Genomic DNA, 14,875 nt, shown 5'->3' on the forward strand with positions numbered 1-14,875 from the left:
ACCATTGCGCAGCATTTATTCTCACAAGTTCATACATACTGAACTCAACCCTGCGCTCCTCTCATACCAGGAATTACCATGGTCACACTTATCCCCAATGCATTCCTATGGGAGGGCAGGCTAAATTCACCAAATGTACACAGAGAGCGCAAGCACTTTACACTGGACAACAGTGCTAAAGTGCCCAGAGGCCTAAAACCACCAATCTCATGTCAGAACTTAAGGCAAAATGTTTAGGGGTGCACCTTCCAAAAAGGGCCAAGTCCAACACCCAAATGCTAGCTTCGGTCATCCACCTCTTCTACTTGGTGGCCTGCAGTTGGAAGCTTTCCAAGCCTCTTATTTAAGTCAGTTGAGTTTTTGAGAGTGGCCATCCTGCCATGTGAAAATCTGAAGCAAGTATCTTAGTGCACTTAGAAAGTTGCACAAAAACCCACTACACACAATCAGTAGACTACAAAACTCTCATCTATGAGTAAAACAGGTTACCAGGACAGGTAGATTACAGTATTTTACAAGCCTTCAAAATCACTGAATTATTTAAATACCTGTTACAGAAGCTTATGGGCACACTTCGGCACCATGTTTGGACGCTGGCAGGGCCAACTCAGCATTTTATCATTTCAAAACTGTTGAAACGAGTACCACTGTGGAGCTTAATGGCAAGGTACATCTAAAATTGTATGAAACACATTACACATCCGGCTTTGAGTATGTCCTTTACGGTTTGGTTAAGCAGAAAGAAAGGTTAGTTGGTGATTGGCGGCGTTCCTTCTGGCCTCTGTTACTGTATTAAAGAGAGGAAGAGAAGAATGTGTGAACACATTAAACACTTTATTGGTGCTGGATTCGGCCAGGTGTCACCCAGTTGCATTGCCCCTTTCCCCAACTTCCCTTTTGCCTCAAAGGTTCTTACTGGAGTTCTTACTAAACTTGCCTGTTAACCCTGTACACTGCAAAAATGACCTCCTTTAAGTCAGCAGTACGTTTAACTTATGCATAATAGGACATACCTGGGGTGCAGTTGGCTCCTTACCCCTCTGGCATCCAGTGCTACTGCACCTGCTGCACTGTTTGTACCTATGTACCTGCATGAGAAGCGTATTTGTTGACAGTCGAACCAAGGGCGTAAAAACAAGATGATTTTCCATTCCACCTACTTCCGCAAAGACAATAGCATTTACATTTATAAAGCCACTTTCTCACCTCAAGTTTATCCCAATAGACACTGCTGTTTTTCCCAGCAAATATTCTGCCTCATATAAGAGAATTATCCTCGTTTCCCTGATTATATTTATTAGTAAAACATTTCAACAGCCAGGCTAAAATAAAAGAAAAAGTTAGTGCAGTGGCAGAAATAGTCTGGATGGGTATGGCTTAGGTAATGCAAACAAAAGGACAAATATAAATTGATCCTTGTAATTTTAAAGAAATTAATGTCTGCAACTAGAGAGTGGAGAGAAATGCCCTTTTTATCTCTCCATGAACTGAAATCACTTTTCTGAAGCCTGGCATTGCCTTCACTATGCCCCCCTTGTAGGACAGAGAGGCCCCTGCTGGTCACAAGCAGCATCTCCAGTGGCAAGACCTCCCTGTTGTGCCCACAGGTGCGCGCGAGGAGGTACCCCACACATGTTGGGATTGCTCAGATGGGTCCATTGTCATTCTTCATGTGACAATGGGCTGGCTAACAGTATCTAACATGCTAAAAAGTATGTGAGAAACCCGGCCCACATCTGGCCTCAATGAATAGTCCTCTGCACTGGCTGAATGTCCTCTTTTCCAATCTGACCCTGCCTCAGGGCCGGTCCTGGTATCTGTGGGGCCCTGGGCAGAATAGGAACATGTGAGGCCCTAAGCATAGATAACACTGAATTGGATCGGGCCAGCTAAGGAAAGTTATTTATTTAATAATTGATATTGCCCTCCACACACCCACGAGTCATGCCTGCCACGACTGGTTTTTGGCAATGGTTGTTAGCTGTTTAACCTAAATGAGTAACAACAATAAATAATTTTACTTTCACCTTGTTGTTTTGACCAATAAATAGCTCCTTTGCACACATTTGCATAGAATCACACTGGAATGCAGGACCATTGCTCTTTGTGTTTTGCAGAAAGGCCATATTTTGAATGATCATGTAATCTGAACACCTTTTTTGACCCACAGTTAGGAAAGTTGTATTGCCTGCAACCTCAACTCCAAAGTGCTAAACTGTAGCCTGTTATAAACACCTGCAGGTGACTCAGTACAAAGGGTGCATCATCCAAGAGTAATATGCTGTGAAATGAAAAACAATAACACACATGCTGAAAATCACTTTTGAGGAATGCAAGATTAAGTAAAGAATGGGCAATATATTTAGGAACAAAATCTCTGCCATGGATTACCCTTACATCAAGACCACTGCAATTATGCGGCAGGAGAGGGCTAAATTATGTAGCAGGGTGAGTAAATTATTTGGCAAGAAAAGTCAAATTATGCTGCATAATCCGGCACATTTTGAAATAGTATTACTTCATTTTTTTGCCATTTTTAAACTTGGTAACACTGTTTGGGCACTGGTTGCACCCCATTAGTACTAATTTAACACCCAAATTTAGCAGTGGGAAACAGAAAGTTGCCTATTCCAGCTTTTCAAAGTGCCTTCCCACATGCAGAGACATGTCGCTGCAAACTTTTGAGTTTGAGATAAAATGCAATTTTGTTGTTAAAATCTGTAGATTATGCAGCAGATGGTGTATTATGTGGCAAATGCATGAAAATGCAGAAATCGCCACTGCCGCACAATCACATAACTATAGTGGCCATGCCTAACATGCAGCATCAGACTGGGACAGAAAGTAGGCCCCTGTACCAAAATAAAAGGGGCCCTCATTAGTGGGTTAGTTGGCTAGAAAAGTGTCCCATGTTTACAAAATAGGTCAGTTTTAAGCTTGTTAAGATATGCTGTATACGTTTTTTGTAAGGTATGGGAGACTGCATTGATTTCAGTTTGCTGCAGGCAATGTTTGCTTTAATATCATAAAAATCAAAAATCAACTAGCCAAAACAACGGCCTACATACTGACCTGACAGCAGGGCTTTAAATGGGAGGAAAATACTGAGGAGTCTTTCAAAGGGGCATGGCTAATGTAATTAAGGGTGTGGCTGAAAAACATGTAAGCTATGTAAATCTGTGCTTACCATAGTGTGCTGCCCAACGGGTATTTTGCTGCTACTGTCATTGCTTCCAGATAACTATTACAACAGTAAAGTTACACCTACAACACGCCTGTACTATTGGCTTTGTCAGTGGTTATTAGTTGCATAAGATGAATAAGCAACATCTATGGCTTCCTTGTAAATAATATTGAAAATGCTCCAGTTCTGACATGATGAGACTGTGAAAGAACAACAACGAGTCTCGTTGAAGTTACATTAAAGGCAGTGAAGGGTGGCACCGCTGCAGAGTTTAGATTTGTATTTTCACTCTGAGTGTGAGGACAAAAATGGAGATCAGGCCCGTCTCATCACCTGTTTTTCAGAACTTTCCTTCATTGTGCAGACACTGGATCAATGTTTTTGCAGGCAAACTTAAGGACACGATTATAGGCCCCTTTTTCAATGTCCATTTCAATTTACTACTGGGTCTAAGACTTGAGTGACCCAGCACACTTTAAACTCTGCTCCATCCACTTTTACATGCTGATTCTGCTCCTCTGCTCACTGCCGTACTCGCACCTATCTGCACCCCCCACTTTATTCCATTTGTCTCACCCATTTTATGCACCTCACTGTTCCCTTTCCACTTGTCCTGGGTGAACAGTTTCCATTGTGATGCACCGCCTTTCTATCTTTTGCTTTGTACCCTGAAGGATATTCTGCTCTTTATTGATACATGGGCAGGGAACACTTCACACGCAAGGACACTGTAATTAACTGTCTAATTGCTGTCCTCAACATGCAGATGCAGCCATTAGGCCTACAGAGGCGAAAAAGAAAAAATATAAACTCTTAGGGAACCCCTGGGCCTCGATACTCTGGAGTCTTTAAAGGTGTGAGGCCCCACGGCTGCTAGCAGGCGCAGGACCCTGGGCAGCTGCCCATGCCTAGCGCCGGCCCTGCCCTGCCTGCCTTACAATTCCACTGAAGCATTTTGAACTGTCAAAATTGACTGTCCCAGGATGGTTATCTTTTCACGAAAAGTAGGGTAACAGTTTTTCTGAAATTAAAAAAGTATGAGTACTTCGCCCCCCTCAAATCACATCCACTTCGACCACTGGAGGCAATTCAAGTTACAAATGAATGCCCCCCTCCACCTCTGGGCACTGGCAATTTATGTAGTTGCTTAAGGTCATTGATCCCTCAGCTTCCTCAACCAACAAGTCATTTAGAAGGTCCGATGCTTGATTTATCGTCCTCATACAATATTACTGCTTCACTGAAGCTTCTTCAAAAAACACAAGGCAAAGGAAGAGAAACATGGAAAGAAAGGCAAGAAACATGAAGGGGGGGAGGAATTATTTAACCTGGCTGAGATTCAAAGCTGTAAACTATCCAAACAATTTGAAAATGCAAAGGTTGGGAGCAGTGGTGGCTGGTGGAATTTGAAAGTGGTGTGGCGTAAGAGCAATGAATGAGTGTATGCATGTGAGCGAGCTTGAAAGTGGTAGGGCGTAATAGCAATGATTTTTTTTTGCGTGCAAGGGAGCAAGCCCACATTTATTATGAGAGGAGATTGGGTGTTCTTCTGCTCGGAATTGTTTTTAAAATTGGTGTATTATGGTGTCATTTTCAGCACTATTTCTGTGATAAAGGACCAAAATACAGTTTTTATAGGCATTTAAAAAGGAATTGTTTACAAGGTTGTGTCTGTTTTTTTGACCTTATCCTACTAGTTTGAGACAATCAAGCAATCCCTGGCAATATTTAAAATGTGTACAAAGGTAAATGTGTAGATCACTGCGTCATAAAGCTTGTCTTGTAATTTTGTATTAACCCGTTGGCCGCTGGGCTGATTCCCCCGCTGTGCTGGGGGGCGCTCACAGTGCCCCAGTGCTTGTGACGAGCTCAGCTCGTCATGAGCCACGGTGCCATGTGCTCATGACGAGCTGAGCTCGTCACGGCCACACCCGTTTCCACAGAACGTTCAGCACAGCAGGGGAATTAACCCAGCGTGCGAGCGTTATGACCATTATGACGAGCTGAGCTCGTCATGAGCGTCCAACGGATTAAAATATCCAGCTTTTTTTTTATTTGGTGACTGCCGTTCTGCAAGGATTTGAGAGGGCCCGGTCCCTCTGGGTCCCAGGCCCAAGACTAATTAAAAACGGACAGTGAAATGGGTACCTGTTGGACCCTATAATCATGTGCTTAACTTTACAGGCAAATAACACTAATTGGTTTCTAAACAATGAATAAAAAAAAGTTAAGGCAATCCATGTCAGTGATTTAGTTTCTGTTTCTAATCCTAGTTTTACTCAATCTACACCCCCTAAGAGTGATAGCTATTTCCAAGCTGCTGCGTTTTTGTGTTTTTTTCGTGTAGCACATTCCTCATGTATAGTGCATACTTTGAATTGAGTCACCTACATGTTTTTAGGTCGAGCCTAGAGCCAGCCCGCATGCGCTGCGAGATTAATTGTAGAGGAGTAGGTAATAGAAGCCCTGCCCACTCTCCGCCCATATTTTTCATTGGCTTGTGTCATTGTCCATCCTAAATGCTGGCTTCTGATTCGTCAATAGGCTTATTAGTCCCTCCGTAGTACCACCTCCTCTTTATTTATCACCTCCCATGGTGACTTGCCCCTTTTCTTCAGTTGTAACATGGTATGTCTTTTTAGTCTTTCAGCACTATTTTCTTTAACCCCTTCGATGCTCATGACGAGCTCAGCTCGTCATGAGGCACAGTGGAGCTGTGCTGATGACGAGCTGAGCTCGTCATGCTCAAGGGGCTTTCCAATAATTCAGCACCGGAGGAAAATTGCTCTAGCAGCCAAGGTGTTAATGAAGTTCTCCTACTGGAGGCACAACATGCTTTGGTGCCTTCTTTACTCCCCCCTCCCTCCTGTTGTCGTGCCTTCTCTCCCTCTGCCTCCCTCCTGTTGTCCGTGCTGTCTCCCCTCCCTTCGCCTGCCCTCCCGTTGCTGTGCCTTCTCCGTCCTCCAGTTGTCCGGGCCTTCTCGCCCCCCCTCACCCTCCTGTTGTCCATGCTGTCTCCCCACCCGCCTTCCCTCCCGTTGTTTGTCCCTTCTCTCCACCCGCCCACCTTCCCATTAGCCGTTATGCCTACCATTTGCAATGCAATAGGTCTTGCGTAAATGCGAGACCTATTGCATTGCAAATGCTTGGTTAATTTGCCCGCAATACTTGGCCAGTCCTTCTCCTGTGTCGCCATATGGGGATAAGTCTGGTAGGGGGCTGATGGCCGACAGGGCAGGAGTGCAGCTTGACAACTGGCTGACTCTTCCCAACCCAACAAAGTTTCTGAGGGTATGGTGACCCACTGGCAGGAGTATAACTCCTTTCTAGCACTGCAAGCACCGTTTTTCAGTATTAACTTGTAGTCACGAGATCCTCCAATAAATAGCACAGATACAAACAGCACAAATCAATAATTACATCCATAAATACGTAAGCACAGTTATCTGGGCACATGGCTTTTCACTAGAATGAATAAAACACTGAATTATTTAGAACACAAATGAATAGGTGAATGAAGTCTGTATATAGAAGGCCGTGAAGCGATTCGCCTATTGTCATTGCTGCTGAAGATGATGAGCTTTCATGGTGAGCGGGGGTGCGAGGCACATAAGAACTGCTGAGCGATCCTACTGCACAATAACGATTGGGACTCTTAGCAAAGAGGCCAACGACCGATACTATGGGCAATCAGCATTACCCTCGGTCTTTCCTGGCTTCCTTTTGTGCACTGGGCTCGTAAAACGGAGGCCGAGTGCCTTGAGGTGATCCGGTTAACAGTATAACCCAGAGGAAATTCATTTAACACTGCGGCCTAGTTCGAAAGACTCAGCACTTTAACATGGAAATGAATCGGTTAACACCAGTTCACACCTGTGGCAGTATGGCTTAGAATACATCAGTTTTCACCAGTGCTCAGATGTCATTTAGTTGGGGGGCGTGGCTTGGCGCCCGAGAGTGATGGCTGCATCTCGGTGAAGTTCCGCCGTGACACCGGGAGACCTTCGTTCTATGACGCTATTTTCCTGCTCTCAAACAGATGTTTTGCCGTCGGACCACCTCAGGAAGCACATGCGCCGCTAGACGATTCTTGGTCTGCCGACATACGTGAGAATTTTGCCAGAATCCGTTCTCCGGAGACCTGCCAGGTATGCGGCCGTCATTCTGTCCCCGCAGCTGAGATGGCGTCTCTCTCACTAGCTCCCGCGCAGTGAACCTAACAACTGTCAACATCTCGACAAGTGCCTGCCGCACGTCAGGAAGCCTTCCGGTGCCCTGCAGCTATGTCCAACATTGCAGTGAGTTCCTTTTTACCTCCGTTTTTCCTCAAGTCGCCATATTAGCGCTGTTGCGCACTTTCCCTTCACCACAGGTTGCGGTGCGTTTTTATGCCCGAGCCAGTGCTCCGCATATTTTCACTGTTGTTTTTTTTTCTTTTTTAGTCACTGCTGCCTCACTGCCTCCTTATATCTAAAGCCCACATTCTCCGTGTTTTCACCGCAGATTACTTGCGGTTCACGGCTGCGTCACAGACATGAGGAGGTGATTTAGTAGCTTTTTATTCTTCAATATGTATGAAGTACAAGTTTGAGACTGCGTTATCTCGTGAGCTGGCACGCACTTATGGAGCGATGGTGAGGAGTTTCCGCTACGAGTTTAAATGCAGTTTCTGCTATAACTAATTTATTACGCCTTGGAGTGCACCAGTGTCTGTACAGCAACCAATGAGGTTTCCTGCTTGTCCATTAAGTTACAGTTCAGTTTGCATTTTTTGATGAACCTTCACCTCAACTATTTCGCTGGCTTATTGTTGCAGGGCACTGGAACTCTGGAAGGCACACTGGCTCGTTCCTTCTCCTTGTATTGACTGTTGAGCTTGTGTCTCTCTCTCTTACTGGCCAGTAGTGACTGCATTTTTAAAAGGCATGACCTGCTCTTCCCTGTGGTGCCCAGGTGGATTCCTCTGTTATTCCCTCTACGTCAGGTGCCTTTTAGGTCTCGCCTGTCAATGCGCATGCGCATTGAGTGGAGCGAGACTATAGGGGCTTAAACAGAAGTTTAACTAGACTGGCGATTTGATGTAGTGCATGTGCGCTTTTAGCTCAATGCGCAAGCGCAATGAGTTAAAATGCGCGTGCCGAGCATCAAATCACCAGTCTTCGCCATCTGTTCCCCAGCTTGGTGCCGCCAGCACCTCCCCTCTCTCTCCCCGCACACAGCCAGGCTCGCATTTCTCCTCCCCCTCCCCACCTGCCAGCACCTCCCCTCTCTCTCCCTGCAGTTTCACGGCCGCCAGGCTCGCATTTCTCCTCACCCTCTACAGTCGCCAGCACCTCCCCTCTCTCTCCCTGCAGTTTTACAGCCGCCAGGCCGTGTCTCCCTTTATTTTACTTTTCTTGTTTTAATTCCGCCCTAAAAACACGCAGATATCAGCGTAGGCCTGACAGGGAAATAAATCATAAGCATTTTTTGCCAGTGTATTATGCGCCTTTCTGCAGGCCCTTCCAAACCTAACAATGCCACTTATTAAAAGACTTGCGGTGACGCAGCACAGATGTTTCCTTCCGCAAGATTTTAAGTAGCAGCACGTGAGTTCCTAAAACTGGCATACAGGGCATGCTCATTTAGTAAAATGTTCATTAGCAGGTTGCATCGTTTGCTTTAACCATCAAAAGGTTTGTGGGAGGTTGCAGCCCGGTGTCCGTCATCCTCCCATCAGCGCCCCAGGGTGCATTCACGGCAGTTTTTGGTATTCTTGTACACGCTTTAACGAGCAGAGTGTTTTTCACCTTTTAAGCCCTCAGTGCTATGTGTGTGACTCTGCTCGGTTTCACCGTTTGTGGAGCTGGCATCCCATGACACCTCGGGCCTGGAGTGATTTGCAGTGACGCCATTACTCAGCAGTTTACAGTTGGTTCTGGTCTGCTTTATCTGTCAGGGGAGGGGAGACATCAAAGGTGTGCGGTGGCTCCCAGCCCCCGAGAGACTGGGCGGGGCAGCTACCTCTTATCTCTCCATCAGCCCGTATTTTCACAGGGCACACTGTCTCTGATAACATCCCGACCTCGGACCCTTTAAAGACGGTCATGTTGTTCGGCTGGACAAAGGGGCCTGAATGTAAACGAGTACACGGGAGAAGGAAAATTAGCAAATCTAAACAAAACTACATCTGACCTGGTAAGATTTTAGTAAAAAAAGAGAAAACAAGACTGTTAGGATGGCGTTGTGATGCCTATTTGGGATGGGAGTTTTGCAACGCAATCCTGAAGTCATTGCTTAAATGCACAGGGATGTTAGGTATCACTTTTATGGATACTTTTAGGCTGGTGTGTACTATAGAACTAACTGTTTTAATGGTGCCCTGCTTTTGTTACGTTGATGTCAGGTGGGAACCTGCTGTCTGTCCTAAGGGACCCTCCTCCAAACCGGGCCAAAAACAATCAGTATGCATGATGTATCCTTGTTGAGTGATCTGTAGGGGGGCAATGACATCGAACACAAAGTTACCATCTAAGTTGTACCCTAGTGGGACCAAAAATGAATATTAGAGATGCAGTTTATACTATATTATTAATTTGGGCTTGACGTAAATAGTGACTGCTCTGTACATCATGTTTTACCGCATTTTATCGAATACAGTCTCTTTCTGTTTCTATGAAAATGATTTTCTTTGTGTTCTAGTGGTGAAATCGGGCACAATTCACTTGACTTTCAAATGTGTGCCTTTTTTCGACGATGTAGCAATGAAGGGTGTGGCCCATATTCTTGAATCTTTGCAGCCAGGGGTGCGGATTCAATGGTGCAGCAGGTGCAGTGGCACCATCCATCCACCCACACCATCCATCCATCCATACCCCCACTCCATCCATCCATCTCACTCCATCCATCCATCCCCCCCACTCCATCCATCCATCTCACTCCATCCATCCATCCATCCCCCCCACTCCATCCATCCACCCATCCCCCCACACCATCCATCCATCCCCCCACTCCATCCATCCATCCCCCCACTCCATCCATCCATCTCCCGACTCCATCCATCCCTCCCCGCCCCACACTCCATCCCTCCCCGCCCCACACTCCATCCCTCCCCGCCCCACACTCCATCCCTCCCACGCCTCACACTCAATCCCTCCTCCGACCCACACTCCATCCCTCCCCCGCCCCGCACTCCAACGTTTATGCTATTGGCATTATAAAGTACAATAATTTTTATTTAAGTATTAAATATTGGAAAAAATACAACCCATTGTTATTTTTAATATTAATACATCTAAGTCATGTAAATACAACACATATTGCATTATAAATGCTATAGGTGTCACGTTTACAAAAGTTAACACTATTGGCATTGTAAATGACAAAGTTATTAATTTTGTTATATTCAAAACAAAAACATAAATAAAAAATGTGTCATTTACAATACTAATACCTCTAACTTTACTAATGCGAGCCCTATTGCATTGCAAACGTATTATTTATAACATTTTGAAAAGATTGTGATTTGTCAGATCAATACATGGAAGGCAGGGGAAAACTAAACATGTACCTTTACTAATGCTATAGATGTAACATTTTCTAAATTTATAACTATTGTCATTTCAAATAACAAAATTAATACTTTCATAATTTGAAAAACATAAACAAAAATTAAAAAATATTTACATTTACCACACCAAAAGTTCAAACTTTTCTATTGCGAGACCTATTGCATTTTCAATGCTTGTTTTAATAGCTTTTCACTTTAATTTTTGCTGACCTGAAGCTTTTTGCATTTACACTGCTCTCATCGCTGAAAGTCCTTTTTTGACTTGTACTTCATTGGAGATTTGTTGTGAATTCCAGCATCTTCACCTGTGCTTAACTATACTAGCTGCCTTATCTGGCGCTCCTCCCTACTCCTCCTACACACACTAGGTTTTATTAGTGCTACTTTCCAAGCCTCACCCACTCTAGTCCTCCTCTCTGTACCTGTGTGGTGGTTCTTCTTAGTACATCTACATTCCTTTCAGGCACTTTTTGAGTACACCGCATACGCTCCACCACAATTTGTACTTTATGGGTAGGCTCAAGTCCATGTCACATATACCTCATACAACCAAAACTGTTTTTGTAAAGAATTCCAAAGTTTTTTCTGCATTATCTAAGTTGGAGGATTCTCACACTTCATCCGGATCGGATACTGCAATGGAGCCCTCCCAAACTGCGCCAGGGAAAACCAATATGAAAAGACTAAAAAAAGACCCTCCCTCACCATCCAAACAGTCTACTACTGCATCTATGGAGTTGTTATTGGACGAAATTAGATCCTTCCGGCCTTTTTTTGGAATACATTAGATCTTTGCGACCCTTCGTGAAAGAGACTAATGTTAAGCTCCAAGCTCTGACAGACCATTGGTCACAAATGGAAACTAGAGTGTCCTCAGTTGAACATTCCGTTACCTCCCTTCAGGATACATGTTTTACAGTGTCTCATTTAAATGCTCAGGTCTCTGTTCTTCAACGGCAGGTGGAAGAATTGGAAAATAGAAATTGACGCAACAATCTTCGCATTTATGGTCTTGTGGAAGGCCTTGAGGGTGCAGATCCACTTTCCTTCTTTAAAACCTTTCTCCCCAAATTGCTTCATCTACCAGAGGGCACAAATCTTAATATTCAACGTGCGCACCGTCTGGGTCGTCCCTCTTCTTCTGCTTCTCCATCACAGAGGTGTTATTATTTACTTCCTGGAATAAACTGATCTCCTCAAGGTTCTTACAGCTGCCAAATCTTCTCCCAAGTTGACATGGTCTGGTTGATCTTTGTTCTTTGCTCAGGACTATGCAAAAGCAACTGCCAACCGCCGGAAGGCCTTTCTGGGTATGAGAGATGACCTTCGCTCAATGGGTGCCCGATATGGCCTCTACTATCTTTGTCTGTTTAAAGTTACCTTCAATAATAAGACAACCACTTATGAAGACCCTGTCCGTCTGCAGAGTTTTATCAATGCTCACAAGACCTCCGCCATGGATTCTTCTGGACCATCGTCCTCCTTTCGTGGCAGAATTGTAGCATTATCAGTTGATGCTTTGTTGTTGTATTTTGATCTTTGAACTGCCTTGATTTTCATGTTCCTATTTCTCACTTCGCATTACTGTTCACCGTTATTCACGTTTTGACTCGTATTCTTCATATTGTGATCTATGTTCTCCTTCTTCCCATTCGCAGGAACCCTTCCCCGTCTGATGATGTCTCCCCGGTTTCCCGCCTAGCTGACCTTGGATGTGTTGCCTCACTCGTCTGGCCCCTTCCTCCCCCAGCACCTCCTCACTCTCTCCTTTCGTAGGTATGTGTTCCCTTTGTCTCTTCTTTTTGTTTCCTCCCTTGTTTTGCCTCTTTCTTTCTTTTTGATTTTGTTCTCCTCCTTCTAACGGGTATTACTTTTCTTCTCACTGTATTTTTTTGCCTCTCCATCCGTCCCCTTTTCACTCGTACTCCTATGTTTTGCTCTCTCCTCGTTATGCTTTTTTTCATCTTTTTTCATTTTATTGCTTTCTGCTTGCCGCTTTTCCTTCTCTTTCTTTCCTTTCAATGTCATTGAGTATTTCTTCTTGTATTTCTAATATTTCTTCATGGGCTTTTTTCTTTCAATTTATTCCATTGTTGACCATGTTTTCATTTGTATGATATGTCCCTCAATTTAATTTCATGGAATGTGAAGGGTATTAATTCTCCAATCAAACGCCAGCGTATATTGTCCCATCTAGCTAAACTGAACGTCGATGTAGCTCTCTTGCAGGAAACCCACCTTTCTGACACTGAATCCGTAAAGCTCAAAAGGGGAAGGGTGGGTGAGGTTTTTTATTCGCAGGGTGATGGTAAGCGCAATGGGGTTGCAATTCTTTGTCGTAAAACGCTTCCTATCACGCTCATTTCTCAAGAATCAGATGATGATGGCAGATGGGCTTTTGTCAAGCTGTCTCTTAGGGGTGTTCCAGTCTCTTTCTCAATGTCTATGCTCCAACTGGTGGTGCGCCTCTTTTTTGGGCTGAACTCTCCCAACATATTACACGTTTTCTAGATGATAATTTTATCCTTGCTGGTGACTGCAATCACCCCTTGGACCCCTTTGTTGACAGGAATTGTAAATGTAAATGTACAGGAATTTATATAGCGCAAATCACCGAGCGGTTTCTAAGCGCTTGCTTAGGGAACCCGTCCTGGTATTCCCCTGTGAGATACGCCCGGCAGGGTATCCGCAAGGTGAAAGCCAGGCATCCCGCCACGAGGGGCCGTTGTGGAGATTAAGCAAGCTATTGCCCAGAGTCGCAGAGTGTGAACCCGTGAATCGAGTAGGCACCGGAGCAAGAATTGTCGAGTCCATGGACATTTTAGGACTCAAGACCCCGCTGAGCCGGGAATTGAACCCTGGTCCCGGGCTGACCTCTGCTCCCAGGTCTGCCTCCTCTAACCAGTGAGCCACACTTCTCCACGGCCCATTATATTCCTAGCAAATCCCATAAGCTTTTTACCCAAACCATCTCTCAGCACAAGCTTATTGATGCATGGCGTCTATGTAATCCGACCTTAAAGGAGTTTACATTTTATTCTCCTTTGCATCATTCGCAGTCACGCATCGACTATATTTTTGTCTCCCATCAAATTGCCCAGACCCTCATACTGCTGAGATTGGTCCGATTTTACTCTCGGGTCATGCTCCAGTTTTGATTGGCATAGATGTACTTCCTAAACTTGTAGGCCCTAAGAGGTGGCGCTTTAATGACACTCTCCTCTTGAACCCTAAGTTCACTGCTTCTTTCTTGGCTTTCTCAGATCAATATTTCAAATTTAATGAAACTTCCTCTATCCCGGCTTACACTATTTGGGATGCATATAAGGCTGCAGCGCGAGATTTCCTTATTACTTTTGTAGCAAAGAAGCGTAAAGCTGCTTGCACATTTATTGGGAATCTCCTTAACCCCTCCCCTGCTGATGACGGAACCGCTCCGTCATCAGCTACGGTTGGGCTGTGCTGATGACGGAGCGGTTCCGTCATGGCCCGGCCGCCGCGCCTAAGCGGCGCTGATTTCGCGCCTGCCCGGCCGTTGTATTGAGCGGGGCTGGTCATGACGGAACCACTCCGTCACCAGCACAGCTCAACCGCGGCTGGTGACGGAGCGGTTCTGTCACCAGCATGCGGCCGCCGCGCGGCCGCCCCACCCCGTTAGCGCTGCGGCGGAATAGCCGCCGCAGCGAAAGGGTTAATGACATTAAGAGACTGGAGCATGCCTATTTTACCTCGCATTCGCAGGACAGTCTGACTGCTCTTGTGGCTGCCAAAATGAAGTTTAATCAAAAATCCACAGAGGATGCCTCTTTGTATTGGTTAAAATCTAGTGCCAAGTTCTATGGGGGTAGAAATAAAGCTAGGAAACTTCTTGCCAACTACCTAAAGGACAAACACAATAAGCTGAACATCGAGTCTATTTAGGATGCTAATTCTGTTCTCCAGTACAAGGATGCTGATATTCTCACTGAGTTCTCCCTTTTCTACCAATCCCTGTACTCCTCCGAGGCCCAACCTTCTTTTCAATTTCTTACACAATTTTTCTCTACCATCCAAAAGCCTGAACATTTTCCTCTCGATCTATCCCACTTAGAATTTGACATTTCTCAAAAAGAGTTGCTTACCGCACTTCAACACCTTAAATT

The 14,875-nt window shown here is 44.9% G+C and overlaps 1 protein-coding gene across 3 annotated transcripts in view; it reads left to right on the forward strand.

Annotated features, from left to right (window-relative positions):
- The window catches only part of LOC147692342 (inositol-trisphosphate 3-kinase A-like), a 913,921-nt gene that overhangs the window by 200,476 nt on the left and 698,570 nt on the right, over window positions 1-14,875 (forward strand). Inside the window, exon 1 of one of the 3 annotated variants that reach the window (XM_086938576.1) lies at window positions 12,392-12,509. The exons of the other annotated variants lie outside the window; for them this stretch is intronic. The gene's annotated coding sequence lies outside the window, so the exon portion shown is untranslated. Of the gene's footprint in view, window positions 1-12,391; window positions 12,510-14,875 lie in introns of those variants that run through there. 3 annotated transcript variants of the gene reach the window in all.

Source organism: Lissotriton vulgaris, chromosome 9, assembly GCF_964263255.1.
Source record: "Lissotriton vulgaris chromosome 9, aLisVul1.2, whole genome shotgun sequence".
NCBI lineage: Eukaryota > Metazoa > Chordata > Amphibia > Caudata > Salamandridae > Lissotriton > Lissotriton vulgaris.